General features: G+C 41.0%; 1 protein-coding gene across 5 annotated transcripts in view; it reads right to left on the minus strand.

Annotated features, from left to right (window-relative positions):
- lrch2 (leucine-rich repeats and calponin homology (CH) domain containing 2) overlaps positions 1 to 16,027 on the minus strand; it is a 199,244-nt gene that overhangs the window by 144,271 nt on the left and 38,946 nt on the right. The window contains exon 2 of one of the 5 annotated variants that reach the window (XM_070883133.1): positions 11,245 to 11,331. The exons of the other annotated variants lie outside the window; for them this stretch is intronic. The gene's annotated coding sequence lies outside the window, so the exon portion shown is untranslated. The remainder of the gene's footprint in view (positions 1 to 11,244; positions 11,332 to 16,027) is intronic. 5 annotated transcript variants of the gene reach the window in all.

Genomic DNA, 16,027 nt, shown 5'->3' on the forward strand with positions numbered 1-16,027 from the left:
CTGCAGCAACTACAGGAGAATCTCCCTATCAGCCACTGGGAAAGTTGTCGCTAAAGTTCTCCTCAATCGCCATCTGCCTGTGGCCGAGGAGCTCCTCCGGGAATCACAGTGCGGATTTCGTCCCCTACAGGAAAAATGCAGGGAGCAGCACCAGCCCTTATACATGGCCTTTTTCGATCTTACAAAGGCCTTTGACACTGTCAACCGTGAGGGTCTATGGAGTGTCGTTCTCCGTTTCGGATGCCCCCAAACGTTTTGAGCAATAGCATGGAGCATGATAAGCTGGCAAACTAGTAATGCGCCCATTGGCATGTTGGTTGGCATGCAGGTACAGCAGGCGGTTAAGAAAGCAAATGGCATGTTGGCCTTTATAGCGAGGGGATTTGAGTACAGGGGCAGGGAGGTGTTACTACAGTTGTACAGGGCCTTGGTGAGGCCACACCTGGAGTATTGTGTACAGTTTTGGTCTCCTAACTTGAGGAAGGATATTCTTGCTATTGAGGGAGTGCAGCGAAGGTTCACCAGATTGATTCCCGGGATGGTGGGACTGACATATCAAGAAAGACTGGATCAACTAGGCTTGTATTCACTGGAGTTCAGATGAATGAGTGGGGATCTCATAGAAACGTTTAAAATTCTGACGGGTTTAGATAGATTAGATGCAGGAAGAATGTTTCCAATGTTGGGGAAGTCCAGAACCAGGGGTCACAGTCTAAGGATAAGGGATAAGCCATTTAGGACCGAGTTGAGGAGAAACTTCTTCACCCAAAAAGAGTGGTGAACCTGTGGAATTCTCTACCACAGAAAGTTGTTGAGGCCAATTCACTAAATATATTCAAAAAGGAGTTTGATGTAGTCCTTACTACTAGGGGGATCAAGGGGTATGGTGAGAAAGCAGGAATGGGGTACTGAAGTTGCACGTTCAGCCATGAACTCATTGAATGGCGGTGTGGGCTCGAGGAGCCGAATGGCCTACTCCTGCACTATGTTTCTATGTAAATTCATTTATTGAAGTTGTAACGACACTGTGATGGCAGATAAAGCTACCGTTTTAAAAAGTCTGAGTTTCACGCAGAGTGCTGTGCGCAAATGTTACAGTCAATGCGACCTCCGATTTAGGATCCTGCTCCCTCAATTTAAAGACATGGCAAATACCGCCGACTCAACCGTGGGACTGACTGGTTTTTCAGGCGTCACTTGGGGTGGCCGTTCAATGTGGCGTTAGCAGAATGTTGCACGACGATGGACGTCAAGTTCTGATTGAAATTACAGGGCGGGCCAATAAGCTTTTGTGCCGATGGAAGCCCCGAGCCGAATTTTCTGGACAGGCGGTAAAAGCTGGCTGCCTAGCGTTATGCCTTTAGACACCCCTTACCGCCTCTCCGGGCACTAACAGCAGTGCAAGCCAGCCGAAAATCCAGCCCTTGGAGTTTTAGGGCTAGAATTTCCAACAGTCCGCCAGTGCCCGCTTGCCGCCCAAAAGACCGTTATGATTCCCAAGATCATCACCACCTAAAAAAAAGAAAAAAATCCGCCCAGCAAAAAAAAAATGGACATTGCATCCCAATTCTCATCGAAAAAGTGGAATTTAGGGTTGATTGGGCAGTTCCTAAAGAAAATGGACGATAAGTTAAAAATAAACTTTAAAAAAAAACAGAACATAAAAAAATTAAAACATTCTCTGGACCTTTTTAACCTAAATCCCCACAACAGAATGTTAAAATAATGAGTAAAAATCCAATTACTAACCTTTTTCTTGCAGAGTTACTCACCTACCGCCCAGCTCCGCTGATTCTAGTAAGCGTTTTTTTTTCATACTTCGCTACGGGTCACCGCTGAGCCAAGTATCGCGCCAGGGTGATCGGAGGACGGTGCACGCCGGCGGTCCGCTCCCCAGCGGTACCTCGAAACCGCCGGTGTAACTCAGGGAATTTTCCGCTCACCTGATTAGTGCCCACAATGGCCAATACCGTCCAGAAACCAGGCGGTGAGCCAATGGAATTTCTAGCCCATAAAACATAGATTCAGTGGAGAGCTCATTTTAACTCAATTTTGAGGAAGAGCTTACACCAATAACCAAATGGTATGGGAAAACAAACCATTGAAATCACTCTGCAAATAATCAGCAATTGGTCTATAAAATCAAAATTACTTTTTATAATATATATTTAAGGATAATTAACATATGGCAAACCTTACTGATATTTATGTTGTGCATTGCACTCGATGAGAATCAAGTGGTCAGATTGCACACTCAAAGTTACACGCTTTCGCTACAAAATAATAGCTATTGTGCTGTACACGATGATACATTTCACATTTATAACCACCTACAGGAGGCACAGATAGTTCATTGCTAGTAGAAATACAAGGCTCACACACAGAATTTAGTGGCCTGGATTTTACGGTCAGCAGCAAACAAATGGCGCTCACTGTTCATTATGCTTACAAGTGCCCACAGAATTTCAGTGGGCTTTACACTATGATTTGAGGTGATCAGACAGTGAAAAGAGCACGGTGCCCTCTACAGGGGAAATGGGACTTACGAGCAGTCTGAAGGATACAAAGCACCTTTACAGCAACATGCAAGTCGTTTGTACTGTTTCTTCAGTTCAGAATCAATGCTGAGGTGACTTAAATTTGTTCAGGACTTGCAGCTTTTTAGTGTTGATAAATAAAATTAATAAGGAGGCAATATTATTGTACTGCAAGCAGCCAACAGCTACCACTAAAAAGCATGCACTTCTTTTAAGTGTCACACTCTCACAGTCATACTAGGGAGATACTCCTAGTGATATAAACAATGTGGGGCCAATTTTGCGGTGGGTATGACAGCATACTCAGAGTACGCAGTCATTGGATATATTTAAGGGGGAAGTTAGATATGGCCCTTATGGCTAAAGGGATCAAGGGGTATGGAGAGAAAGCAGGAAAGGGGTACTGAGGTGAATGTTCAGCCATGATCTTATTGAATGGTGGTGCAGGCTCGAAGGGCCGAATGGCCTACTCCTACACCTATTTTCTATGTTTCTATGTTTCTATTCCATCTTTGAAATTGAACGCATGCGCATGCTTTAAATCCTGAACTTGTGTTCTGTCAAGTTACGACTTGATCTGCAACAACGGGGAAATACTCATTTCTGGAGCAGAGTTGGGCGAATTGCCGACCAAATGCCCAATAATTACGGATAAAAATGTTACAGTTAATAAAAGCAGGCGCAGGAGCCCGTTTCACTGCAAAATAAACCACCTTTTCATTCGTTTGCAGGTTATTGGTGATGATTAATGAAGCCGCCTTAATGGTGAAAATAGTAAGAGTTTGCATCCAGCAAGAATCATGTCTTTTTAAAAGTTGGCAACTGTGGTTAGAGAATTTAAACCTGTAAATTCCCTTTAGACATGGTTCAGGAATAGCTAAAATGCTTTCAGGAGTGTATTTTTATAATTTATCAACAGTTTTTTTTTATTTTAGATTGGCAGCAATATAATTTGATATCTTGAATAAATATGGCATAATTTACCGTAATAGTTCAATGAAAAGAAAAAATCTAATATCAATTTGCATCCTCCCCCATTATATGTAAAAGCACCCTCCTTCTCCTCTGTCGCCTTATTCTGTAACTTTATTCCTCTGTGTACCAGTTATCATATCCAATTGAACAATGAACTGCAGAAGCCTGATGATGTTTCCCACGTGTCTGTCGAGAGGAAGCTCGGTACTTCCACTGATTGAAGCACCAGGCCCACATGATCCTAGGTACGCTTCCACACACTGAACGCCCCTGGGATCCGTGGGCCATTACACTGCCTTCAAATACACAGCGTCAGAGAGAAAGTTCCCAAAGGAGGGTCCCATCAGGCAAAATCGCATTCTATTCGGATGCTGACAGCATACTCCATAGCTCCGCTGCCAACTGCAAAATCTGCCCCTGTATCTTACAAGTTAGTGAGCAACACAACCGAATATTTGCTGGCAAGGTATTAAAAGCTTCCACATAGCACACCGACATCAATTTAATCAGTCACAGGATTTGTCTATGATTTAACAGGCAGATTTTATTCTACTATACCTGATCAGTTCAGTCTTTTCATGTAATTGATCCCCAGCTCTTATTTGATATTTTCAACAGCCAATTGCAAACAACAGAGAAGCAAGCTTAAACAAACTAAAAATAACTGAACTGATCTGAGCTCGGTGCAAATTTTAAAAAGTTTCAAATTTGCAAACAATGATTCCTGCAGTTACAATAATTTATGCTGGTTTCTATATCCTGCATTCAACTCGCATTCTTAAAGGTGTAAAATCCTAACAAATGCAAAGCTACCTTAAAATGCTATATTTTCCAGTTCCCGCTTCACAATTATGCTAGTTGCACAAGGTCAATTAAATAGAGAAACATAAATAAGCCAGGGTTCCAGTCTGCAGCTTGACCTGTAACTGACTCCAGTATTCATTTCAAAAATCCACAGCAGAATCTAAGAATCTTGCCTCAAGTGCTCGACACACATCTGCATTCTATTTGACATGGTACAAATGTTCCTGTCCTTAAAAGACAGATTGATGGCTTACCATGAGCAATCCCAAAGGATCGCATATCATAACTATAAAATACATATTTATATTGCTTAAATTAACACAACCCTAAATGTTATACAATTGCATAATATATGTACAATTGCATACGTCATCTTAATTGTGTTTAATTTGCTAAGTTCCTTAAGGTTTTAGTGGGATTTCTAATTTATTGCCGATGTATATTCTATTTGTCATGCATTGTATATGTATATATTTTTTTTAATCTATTTCTAATAATGTATGGAGTATCAGATGCTAATGTATACATGAAACTACAGTATGTGAGGGCTGTTTTTAACATGTGTAGATTATGATAAATATACACTTTAAAGTTGTAGTAAACCCCACCACCACTACACTTGCTGAAGAGAAGCAGAAGCGTTGAATGCACAGGAACAGAATGGATTGGATACAATTTCCAAACAAGATCTTACATACAGTATGGACGACAGAGGGGAAGGCAAGAGGACTGGCATCCCACTGAGGATATAAAATTTCAAATGGATCCCCCAAAGATTTATTCCCATTTGCACAATAGTTATTCATTTTTATTTGCTCTTGGGATGTGGGCGACATGGACATGGTCACAATTATTGCCCATCTCGAGCTACCCAGCGATGATGGTGGCGCTATTCCTTCTACCGCCACAATCTGAGTGAAGGTACTCCCATAATGATTAGGTAGACAATTCCAGGATTCAGATCAGGCATTGATGAAGGAACAATGATGTATATCCCAAATCAGGATGGTTTATGATTTGGAGGGGAACTTGGAGATGATATTCTCAAACTTTGTTGCTCTTCTTGAGGTAGAGATCACAGGGGAGGAAGGTACTATCAAAATTATCTTAGTGAGTTGCTCCAGTCTATGCTGTTGATTGTACATACTGCAGCCACAGTGCGCTGGTGGTGACGGAGGTGGAGAGAGTCCAGTGGTCCTGTCCTGGATGGGTCTCGAGTGTTGTTGCGGCTACACCCATCCAGCTAATTGGTGAGCATTCCATCACACCCCCGAATAGAGCCTTGTGGATGGTGACGAGGCTTTGAGGGGTCAGGAGGTGAACCACTTGTCAAAGAGGCTTCTGTCTTGCTCTTGTTGCCATAATGCTTGGCCCAGTTCAACGTCTGGTCAATGGTGAACTCCAGGATGTTGATGGTGGAGGGCTCGGCACTGGTAGCGCTATGGATAATCATGGGAACATGGTTGGGCTCTCTCTTGTTCAAAATGGTACTTACCTGATATTTATTCATTTACATAAGAATGAAAAAAAAAACTGAGCAATAATTTAGAAGTTATCTTGAATTTTGGTCCACATAAAGAAAATGTAATCTTATAATATAAATGTTCTATAAAACAGTGTGGATGATAACAATTCTTCATTAAGTACATTTTAATCACAAGATTACAAACTTGGTGGAGACATCACATACTGATTTAATTATTTTTCTTTGAAATACATTAAATATTTTTAAATTCACACTAAATCCACACCATACAACAGATGGTACGTGCACTAGAAGCAAAACAAAAGAATACATTGCACCATCAAACCAGTAAATTTGGTAAATTGCAAAATAAATACATGAAGATGTGCTGGACATGATTTGTATTAGGCCACATCCTACTCATGGGATAGGGATCAGATGCTGTAGGTCTTCAGAATGCATTATTGGCCTGGATTTTGCGGTGCGAATGAAGGGGAAACTGTCAGCGTTCGCCGTCATTACTCCTCTGAAAGCAACAGCAATTTCTGGAATCCGCGCATGCGTAGATAAACGCGGAAATCCACGTTGCGCTGTGGAAATCCCCAGAGCCGCAATCAATTCAAATCGCAGTTCCTGGTGAAAACTTCCCCTATTACAGTGGAATATCGCTATGAACACCACCCTGAAAAAGTTAAGCCTTGTTGATAGAGTGCAACTGGGTTTTTAAAATGGTGTATTGTAGTTGAAAAACTGTTCTGGCCCTGAAAAACTAATTCTGTTTGTGGAATAGCAAATATTTCCATTAATATAAGAATTACATGGTTTTTAATACATTAAGTTTTTATTTAAAGTTTGATATTTGAACTTCTACCTTAATCCTATATATATCCCAATGTTTATTTTGCACTCTGTAAAATTTATAAAAAGATTATAATCTCTGCAATTTACTGTATATTGTGTGCATAAGGCATGCTTTTATCAGCTCAAGACTTTTAAAGTACAGAATACATTTTAAAAATAATTTAAACATTTAAAATCCTGTTAAGAAAGGCAAGTTTTTTTTTTAAAAAGATCCTTTCAAATATGTAAATTCATTTTTCAAAAAAATACTTTTGTTTTAAATGATTAATTTCCATTTTTATTCATTTGAAATATGTGATGGTTTTTTGTGTTATTTTCAGTGTAAGTGTGTTTTTGGGGGTATTCCCATTCATCATATGCAGTTGCTTCCACTTTTAAATTGAGTTCTTAGGTGGCTGTACAGTCCAATACGAGAACCACAGTCCGTCACACGTGGGCCAGATAGTCGTTGAGGGAAAGGATGGGTGGGACTGGTTTGCCGCACGCTCCTTCCGCTGCCTGCGTTTGTTTTCTGCATGCTCTCGACGATGATGCTCGAGGTGCTCAGCGTCCTCCCGGATGCACTTCCTCCAATTAGGGCGGTCTTTGGCCAGAGACTCCCAGGTGTCAGTGGGGATGTTGCACTTTATCAGGGAGATTTTGAGGGTGTCCTTGTAACATTTCCTCTGTCCACCTTTGGCTCGTTTGCCGTGAAGGAGTTCAGAGTAGAACGCTTGCTTTGGGAGTCGTGTCAGGCATGCGAACGGTTGGCCTGCCCAGCGTAGCTGATCAAGTGTGGTCAGTGTTTCAATGCTGGGAATGTTGGCCTGATCGAGGACGCTGCTGCTGGTGCGTCTGTCCTCCCAGGGGATTTGTAGGATCTTGCGGAGACATCGTTGGTGGTATCTCTCTAGCGACTGGAGGTGTCTGCTGTACATGGTCCATGTCTCTGAGCCATATACAGAACTCACCATAAGTATGAATGGTGATCCCCCCACTCCGATAGGTTGGTCGGCCCACATGATCCCAGTGATGTGTACGAAACCCATACGCTCATGGGAGACGTGGGCCTCGACAAAGACCTTCGCATAGAGACCCAGGACCACAAATCTCCGAACCTCCGGAACCACCCAGTACTTTCGTAGAAACTTTTGCAGTCAGAGGCATCCGTCCGCAGGAGGCCTTCAACTGCAATTTGATCTTTGATCTTGGAGTGATTACATGTGGTCTTTACATACTAGGCTGCATCTCAATACTGTATTCAGTCACAGCTGGTGGAGTCTTTACTTCTATTCTATTTGTGATAGCTTCCATTTAAAAAGCATCATCTTAAATAAGTAGTTGGAGCGTCAAAATCTCAATTGCCAAAACTGGCTGCGTCGCTAAAGGATTTGCATGTTTAAAAGTCAATACTCTGTATAAAGGATTCATTCACCTGAAACAACATTTTACCTGTTGGAAAATGCACGTCAAAATGTATTGATTTTGATCTACTGGTAAGAGTTAGAAACAATGCTCCCACTAATTTTTCTTTGGGTGCATGGCCCCTTTCAAATTATTGCACATGCACCTTTTTGTTGCGTTTAAAAGACGCGGCCTGCGCGGAACCCCCAGACCACTGTACAGGCGTGCACTTTAACGGACATGTGTTAGAGCACAACTACCTTTCTCCCCACAACACATTACTGATTCTGACCCAAGAAGTGATTTTGCCCATCTAAATCCCCTGGTGTATGGAATTTTGTTTTCTTATTCTTGTTTCAATTTTACTGTTCAGCTAGTCCCACTACGGGAATTTAGCCATCTCCCATTTCCTTTGACCTTGTAATATTTCAATTCTGATGTCTCAATATTAAGTCTACCGTAAAAAATGTTATGAAAACAATTCCTTTGAACACTGGAGCCAAAATTTTCCTCGGAATTTTAAAAGGGAGTGCAGGAACAGAGAGACCTGGGGTTTACATACAGAAATCTTTGAAGGTGGCAGGACAAGTCGATAACGCCGTTAGAAAAATATACGGGATCCCTGGCTTTATAAAAAGAGAGGAAGAGAGTACAAAAGCAATGAAGTTATGCTAAACCTTTATAAATCACTGGTTAGGCCTCAGCTGGAGTATTGTATACAATTCTGGGCACAACACTTTAGGAAGAATGTCAAGACCTTAGAGAGGGACATAGAGGACATTTTCTAGAATGGTACCAGGAATGAGGGACTTCAGTTATGTGGCGAGACAAGAGGGGTTGGGATTGTTCTCCATGGAGCAGAGAAAGTTAAAGGGAGATTTAATATAGGTTTTCAAAATGGAGAGAGATTTTGATAGAGTAAATAGGGAGAAACTGTTTCCACTAGCAAGAGGGTCAGTAAGCAGATGACACAGATTTAAGGTAATTGGCAAAAGTACCAGAAGGGAGATGGGGGAGAATGTGTTTCACGGACTGAATTATGATCTGTAATGCACTGCCTGCAAGGGTGGTGGAAGTAGATTTAATAATAACCTTCAAAAGGGAAAAAATTGCAGGGCTATGGGGGAAGATCCAGAGTGCGACTAATTGGATAGCTCTTTTAAAGAGCCGGCACAGGCACGATGAGCCGAATGGCCTCCTTCTGTGCGGTTTGATTCTATGAATGCTCTCCAAAAACTAGGTCATCCAGCAGATGAGAATGGTGCACACATCAGATCTCCGCCCATTCTTAAAACAGCCTGAATTTCTTTGCCATTATCTTCAATCCTCCCGTAACAGGTAGCCTTCACTTGGGAGCAATACCAGTGTAACAGTGAGTGGCCTTGTACAGACTCGCCACTCTTGGGAATTGTGCTTTATCCCTCTAGCCATACATTCCAAGATCCAGTTAACTTTCTTTACTGCTTCTGCAAATTGGGCAGCTGATTTCAGCAAGCTATCCACAAACACCCTGCTTATGTTGTGCCCTCCAGCCGAGAGCCATTTAATTTATATTACATTTCCTTTACCATGTCTTATTATCATGCATTTGTCCACGTTAACTGCCATTTGCCACTCATCAGCCTCCTAACTTATCCTGGCCCTTTTCTGTCTATTCTTCATTGCTTGAAGCCCAATTTGATGTAATCTGCAAACAGAGCGCTTTATTTCTGTTCCCAGCTCCAACTCATTTATATACAATATTAAACAGAAATGGCACCAGCATTGATCCTCGTCATCATGATGCAGCTTATGGCTTCCTCCTGTTTAGCTAGTTTTCGGTCCATGTTAGAAACTTGCTGGCTACTCAATACAGCATTTTCCTTGTGGACATTATTTGTGTGGCACAGTAACAAAAGCTTTGCTGAAGGATGACATTACACAGTTTCTGTCGTGAGCAGTGTATGTCAATCCCTCAAAGAATTCCAATAAGTATGTTCAGCAAGATTTCCATTTACAAAATGTTTCCAGCTTCTAAAAGTGATTCTCAACAATGGACGATTTTGGTTCACAATTTAGAGCATTTATAATTCCACTATAAATAGCCAACCATGGAAATCTTCCCCCACATCGGTTTCTTTTATAAATATAACAAAGGCACAATATTATTTTGAATAGCTGTACCACTACAAAAGTGGCTAAATATTAATAGTTTTCTAGAATTGATGCTTCGTAAAATTTTTTATTATTTTCACAACACAAGCTAATTGTATCCAATCTATTTTAATGTCAAGTGAGTGGCATTGTTTGATGATACCCACAGGGTAGAAGTTGGAAAATTTGCTCAGTCTTGTTGAATAGTTCATACAAGAAAGTATGCATGCTTCTGCCTTCAAGCACATTTTCCCGTCTGATTTGCATCACTGAACAGATGCTCCAAGTCAGCAATCAAAGTGGCAGGACAAACAGCCCAGAAGTGAACAAAAACTGAGATTTGCTTTTATTCTGAGGAATTTTCATTTCTCCAGCATAATGGAAATATTTATCCATGGGAAATAAAACCTTTTGATCTGATACAGGCAAGAATTCACATGGTAATATTTCATCCTTTATTTGCTCCCCAACTGTGTTCGATGACATCACTATGGTCAGGTAAACCAAGGACAAAAACACTTCACTGAAAACAAATCTCTTCTCTGGATGAACAGTCTTTCTGCAATTTTGCTCACAAAAGGCAGATTCTTTGGAAAAACATTACTTTTCCACTAAGAATACTGATCGCCATATTGCTTCAGCTGGCAAACCATTACCGTATATTGCTCTTGGCAGAGCAGATTGTTTTAATAGGCAGATACTAAGCTTCATTATTTATTTCTACAGAGAATGCTGCTCAAAAGACAGACTATAATGGGATAAATGTGCACCAAAATGCTAATAAACACATGAAAAAAATCTAATCTTAAGGCACTCTGAATTGTTCCCAATTGTTGCATTTTACTTGTTTGTGCTCTCTAGAAAGCGTACCAAGGCAGGCCACCGCTTGGTCCATGTTCTTAAATTTGGTAAACACTCAGTGGGCCCAAGTTTCCTCCTTTTTTTTGGAGCATCTTGATTTTTCTGGACTATCTTTTTAGTTGCAATTCTAGCCATCTAATTTGCACCAGTGTAAGTGAGTTAGTTAGGTTTTTTTTTTTAAGTTCAGTTTTTTTACCGCCAAAAGGGGCATTCTCAGCCACTTACCTCTGTTTTAGGCGTTTGACCAGCAAATAGTTGTTTCAAACTAAGCCAGCGTATGTTGCCACTTCTGTCCGCACAGAAAAACCTTACCTAGAGTTAAGGAATCGGTGCAAGTAACTACATTTAAAGCAGTAAACAAAGCAAAAAAAGTAATAAGCAATTAATTAATAAAATAGAAGAAACCCTGCACCTAAAGCACCAAAATCAATCAGTAAATAACAAATAAAAAAATAGAAGTCCTACCTTGGGGAACGCAGCGAGCCGCCAATGAGAGCGCCCATTTGGCCAGGGCTAGGGACGGCGTGCTTTGGGCCTCTCCCACACAGCCTGCAGCGCGTACTCTCAGATTCGGCCTGCCAGGAGCTACTGCACATGCGCGCAGGTCCCGGCACTGTTTTCAGCTCCGCCCCCAATCCATTGGGCCACGCTGTGCCACGACCGAAGAGAGGCTGGGGAACGGCCAGAATACAGACGTCTTTTATCGGAGGCGGACAAAAACTGTGCACCTCTGGTGAGGACGCCAGAAAAACAGGTTAGGGAAACTCTAGTCCACTGACTCCGCATCTGACTGGGCATCAAGAACATAGGAACTATTGAAAGATAATTCACATCTACCCATTCTTGTAATTACAAATATTTTGTCTAATGCGCATTCGGTAGGGCACAGGAAAATGTCTGGTGGTCAGAAAATCTAGGTTAAATATGGTTGGTCAAGTAAAGCATACGGCTACTGTAACCAAAATTACTATGCTCCAGTTTGCATTTTCCCAACCCAAATTTTCTCCTCACCCATCCTCTTCCAATGGAGAGAAATATAATCCCTAGACACCCTACACCATTATTCACGTGTCAACCTTGACAGTTAAGTGGCAGCAGGCTATTCAACCATGACTATACCACTTTCTGGCTGGACACTTTCATGCACTTCCAGCAAAGGTCACGATTCAGGTGCGATGTCCGAAATCCGGAAACCTCGGGACAGAGGCCGTATCTGATTCCAGGTATTTCCGGATTTGGGAATGTCTTTGCCTGGTTCGAGGAACATAAGAACATAAGAAATAGGAGCAGGAGGTGGTCATTTGGCCCCTCAAGCCTGCTCGGCCATTCAATAAGATCGTGGCTGATCTGATCATGGATTTAACTCCACTTCCCTGCCCGCTCCCCATAACCCTTGATCACTCAAAAATCTGCCTATCTCCGCCTTAAATTTATTCAATGATCCAACCTCCACACCTCTCTGGGGCAGAGAATTTCATGATTTACAACCCTCTCCGAGAAGAAATTCCTCCTCGTCTCAGTTTTAAATGGGCGGCCCCTCATTCTAGGACTCTGTCCCCTAGTTTTAGTTTCCCCTATGAGTAGAAATATCCTCGCTGCATCCACCTTGTCGAGCCCCCTCATTATCTTATATGTTTCAATAAGATCAGCTCTCATTCTTCTGAACAATCTTTTTTGGCCCAACCTATCCTCATAAGTCAAATCCCTCATCTCCGGAATCAACCTAGTGAGCCTTCTCTGAACAGCCTCCAATGCAAGTATATCCTTCCTTAAATACGGAGACCAAAACGGTACGCAGTACTCTACAGGTGTGGCCTCACCAATACCCTGTACAGTTGTAGCAGGACTTCTCTGCTTTTATACTCTATCCCCCTTGCAATAAAGGCCAACATTCCATTTGCCTTTCTGATTACTTGCTGTACCTGCATACTAACATTTTGCGTTTCATGCACAAGGACCCCCAGGTCCCTCTATACTGGAGCACTGTGCAATTTTTCTCCATTTAAATTATAATTTGAAGGCGGGGGAGGGGGGCTGCGGTGGCAGGGAGGCTCGATGGGGGAGGTCGGGCCGCTGAGGGAGTCTGGATTTCGGAACATTTTCCTGTTTCCAGACAACCCCACCATGGATCAGCCCGGTGTCCAGAACTCCGGATTTTGGGCATCGCGCCTGTATAATGAGGAATGGGAACCTTGGCCAATCTCCCATCATTGGCTCTGAATTCATGCACAACTTTTTTTTCTAATTTAAAAATGGTTCTAACGTGCATACAAGTTAAATAAGTCACAGATTATTTCAATATATCAGATTTTTTTAAATGCATGTGAAAGGAGGTGGCATGACAGATATCAACAGTTGTACAAGAAATTGATTAACGGAAGTATTTAAGTGACCTTGCTAATAACCTCAAGTAATCAAGTTTCCATTTCAATTATAGGCTTAAGTAACAGGTTGCCAACACAGCCTTAATTTTCACATGCATTTGTAAATACTTAATCACAGGAACTAGTTAATAAGCATACTTGCTAATCATTAGTAATAACCATCAGAATGTCACAAGTTTTAATGAAGCAGAGGCACTACACACATGGAATATTCGAGGTGTGCACCAATTTGCAAACACCAAATTGGGCATATAGTAAATACTGTGGAATATTGCAACTAAATATAAGATATTAATAAACTTGCAGAATGGTAATTTCAATGAGATAAGTGTGAGGTATTACATTACAGTAGGAGGAATAAGGAGGCCACATACTGCTTGGATAATAAGAGTCTAAATGGGGTAGAGTAACAAGAGGGATCAGTGGGTACAGATGGAAAGTAGTGATGCAGATTAATAAGGCCATAAAAAAAGGAAACCAAGTACTGGGGTAGAACTGTAAAGCAGGGATATTAGATTAAACTTGTATCGAACCTTAGATAGACGGCACTTGCAGTACTGTGCACAGTTCTTGTCTCCATATTATAAAAAAGGATATAAAAGCACTGGAGAAAATGTCATAAAAATTCACAAGGCTGATATCAGAACTGAGAGTATAGACTTCTTAGGGAAGACTGTACAGGCTGGGGCTCTTTTCTCTAGAAAAAAGATGAGGGGTGACCTGATAGGGGTCTTTAAGGTGATGAAAGGATTTGATAGGGTAGACGTAAAGATGATGTTTCCATTTGTGGAGACACCAAAACTAGGGGCCATAAAAGATAAGTCACCAATAAACTTAATAGGGATTTCAGGAGAAACTTCCTCACCCAAGAATGGTAAGAATGCAGCACATACTACCACAAGGAATAGCTGAGGGGAATAAAATAGATGCATTTATTGATAGAGTTAGAGGAAGAGGGGTGGAAGGAGGCTCATGTGGAGCATAAACGCCGGCATAGACCAGTTGAGCCGTTTCTATGTTGTAGACTATGTAATAATCTTCAACTGCTTTAACAAAGGGAACAGAAATACTGTAATTAGCTTTAAACAAGTACATTAAATCTCGAGTAAATTAAATCCTATTACTGCACATTAGCCACTTTATATTTCCCTTTGCTATAGTATGCTGAATAATGCCAGTAGACGAGTAAAACACATTTTCTATTAGCTGTACCCATAGTTAAGGAAAAGGTTCAGTACAGTACAGCCATCATCTTGGAATGCTACAGTTGTGGTATTTAAAGGTTATTAATCTTAAAATGTTACATGTTTCTTCAGCAAAAGTAACCAATATTTAAAAAAAATACATTTTCAGTTATAATCAATAGACTGCCTTCACATTTAGAGGAACATATACTTGCTTGCAAAATAGTTTCTAGACTGTGTCCCATAGACAGAAATTATCAAAAAACTGAGGCCAATTTAAATGAAAGCTATTTGGAGTTTACCTGGTATACAAGAACAACAAGCATACATTTATACAGCACCTTTCACATACACAGGACGTCCCTAAAAACTTCACAGCCAATGAATTACTGTTAACCATTGTTACATAGGCAAAGTCAGCAACCACCTGCACAGCAAGGTCTCACAAACAAGATTAACGATCAGTTATGTACTGAGTGATTATGGTTGATGGAGCAATGTTGGCCGAATCAGAAGAACTTAGTGTTCTTCAAAAAAGTGTCCTGGGACCTCAAAAGGCAGACAGGATCTCAATTTAACATCTTACGTGAAAGATGATGCTGCTGACAATTAATATGGTACACCTTCAGCACTGCACTGAAATGGCGCCCTAAATTATGTGCTCCGGTCCATAGTGAACCTTGAACCCACAACTTTCTGATTCAGAGCCAAGCTGATAGTCAAAACAGTCAAGAAGTCATATGGCATATAATAAACAAAATCTTATTTTAATGGAGATATTTTCAACTAAAACACATACTAGACAACAACATAAGCTATATGTGAATGAGAGAAGCTTGTTTCTGGAAGAAAAAAAGGTTACTCCAATGAAATGTGGTATTTTATATTCTTTTACAAGTTAGACTTGAAGGGTTTAACTATGGATGATAATGAAGCTTCACTACAGAACATTTTTTAAAAAATCATAAGGTACCTAAAATGTTGCTTCAATAAAAATGGGACACAACTTTAACATCTTTTTCTCCTCTCCAAACTCTCAACTCTTTTGGTCACCCACTTGCCAGGATGAACACGCAAAGCCATCATACTGACCTGAGCCAAGCAGAGTTGCAAGTGTCGAGTGAAGGCTACAGTGCTTCACTCAGGGTCACACCTAAAGATCCCGGGCATTTCCTGAGTCAGCTACAGACACAGTGGCAATGGCAATGATCTAACAGGCTGCCCCACTGTCAGGCAGATAGGAAATCATTTAACAGTAGAAAAAAAAAAGACATTAAAACGCACATTTTGTTATCTAAACATAACTCAAACCAGTTCAGACAACAGGAAAGATAAATATTTGCCATCAGATGTCTGATGATCTAACTGACCAAAAGGAGGTCGGAAAGATGACATGCCACTATGGTAGCTTTCTGGCCTTAGTGCTTTTTTTTATTTTTC

This window comes from Pristiophorus japonicus, chromosome 6 (genome assembly GCF_044704955.1).
Source record: "Pristiophorus japonicus isolate sPriJap1 chromosome 6, sPriJap1.hap1, whole genome shotgun sequence".
Taxonomy (NCBI): Eukaryota; Metazoa; Chordata; class Chondrichthyes; family Pristiophoridae; genus Pristiophorus; species Pristiophorus japonicus.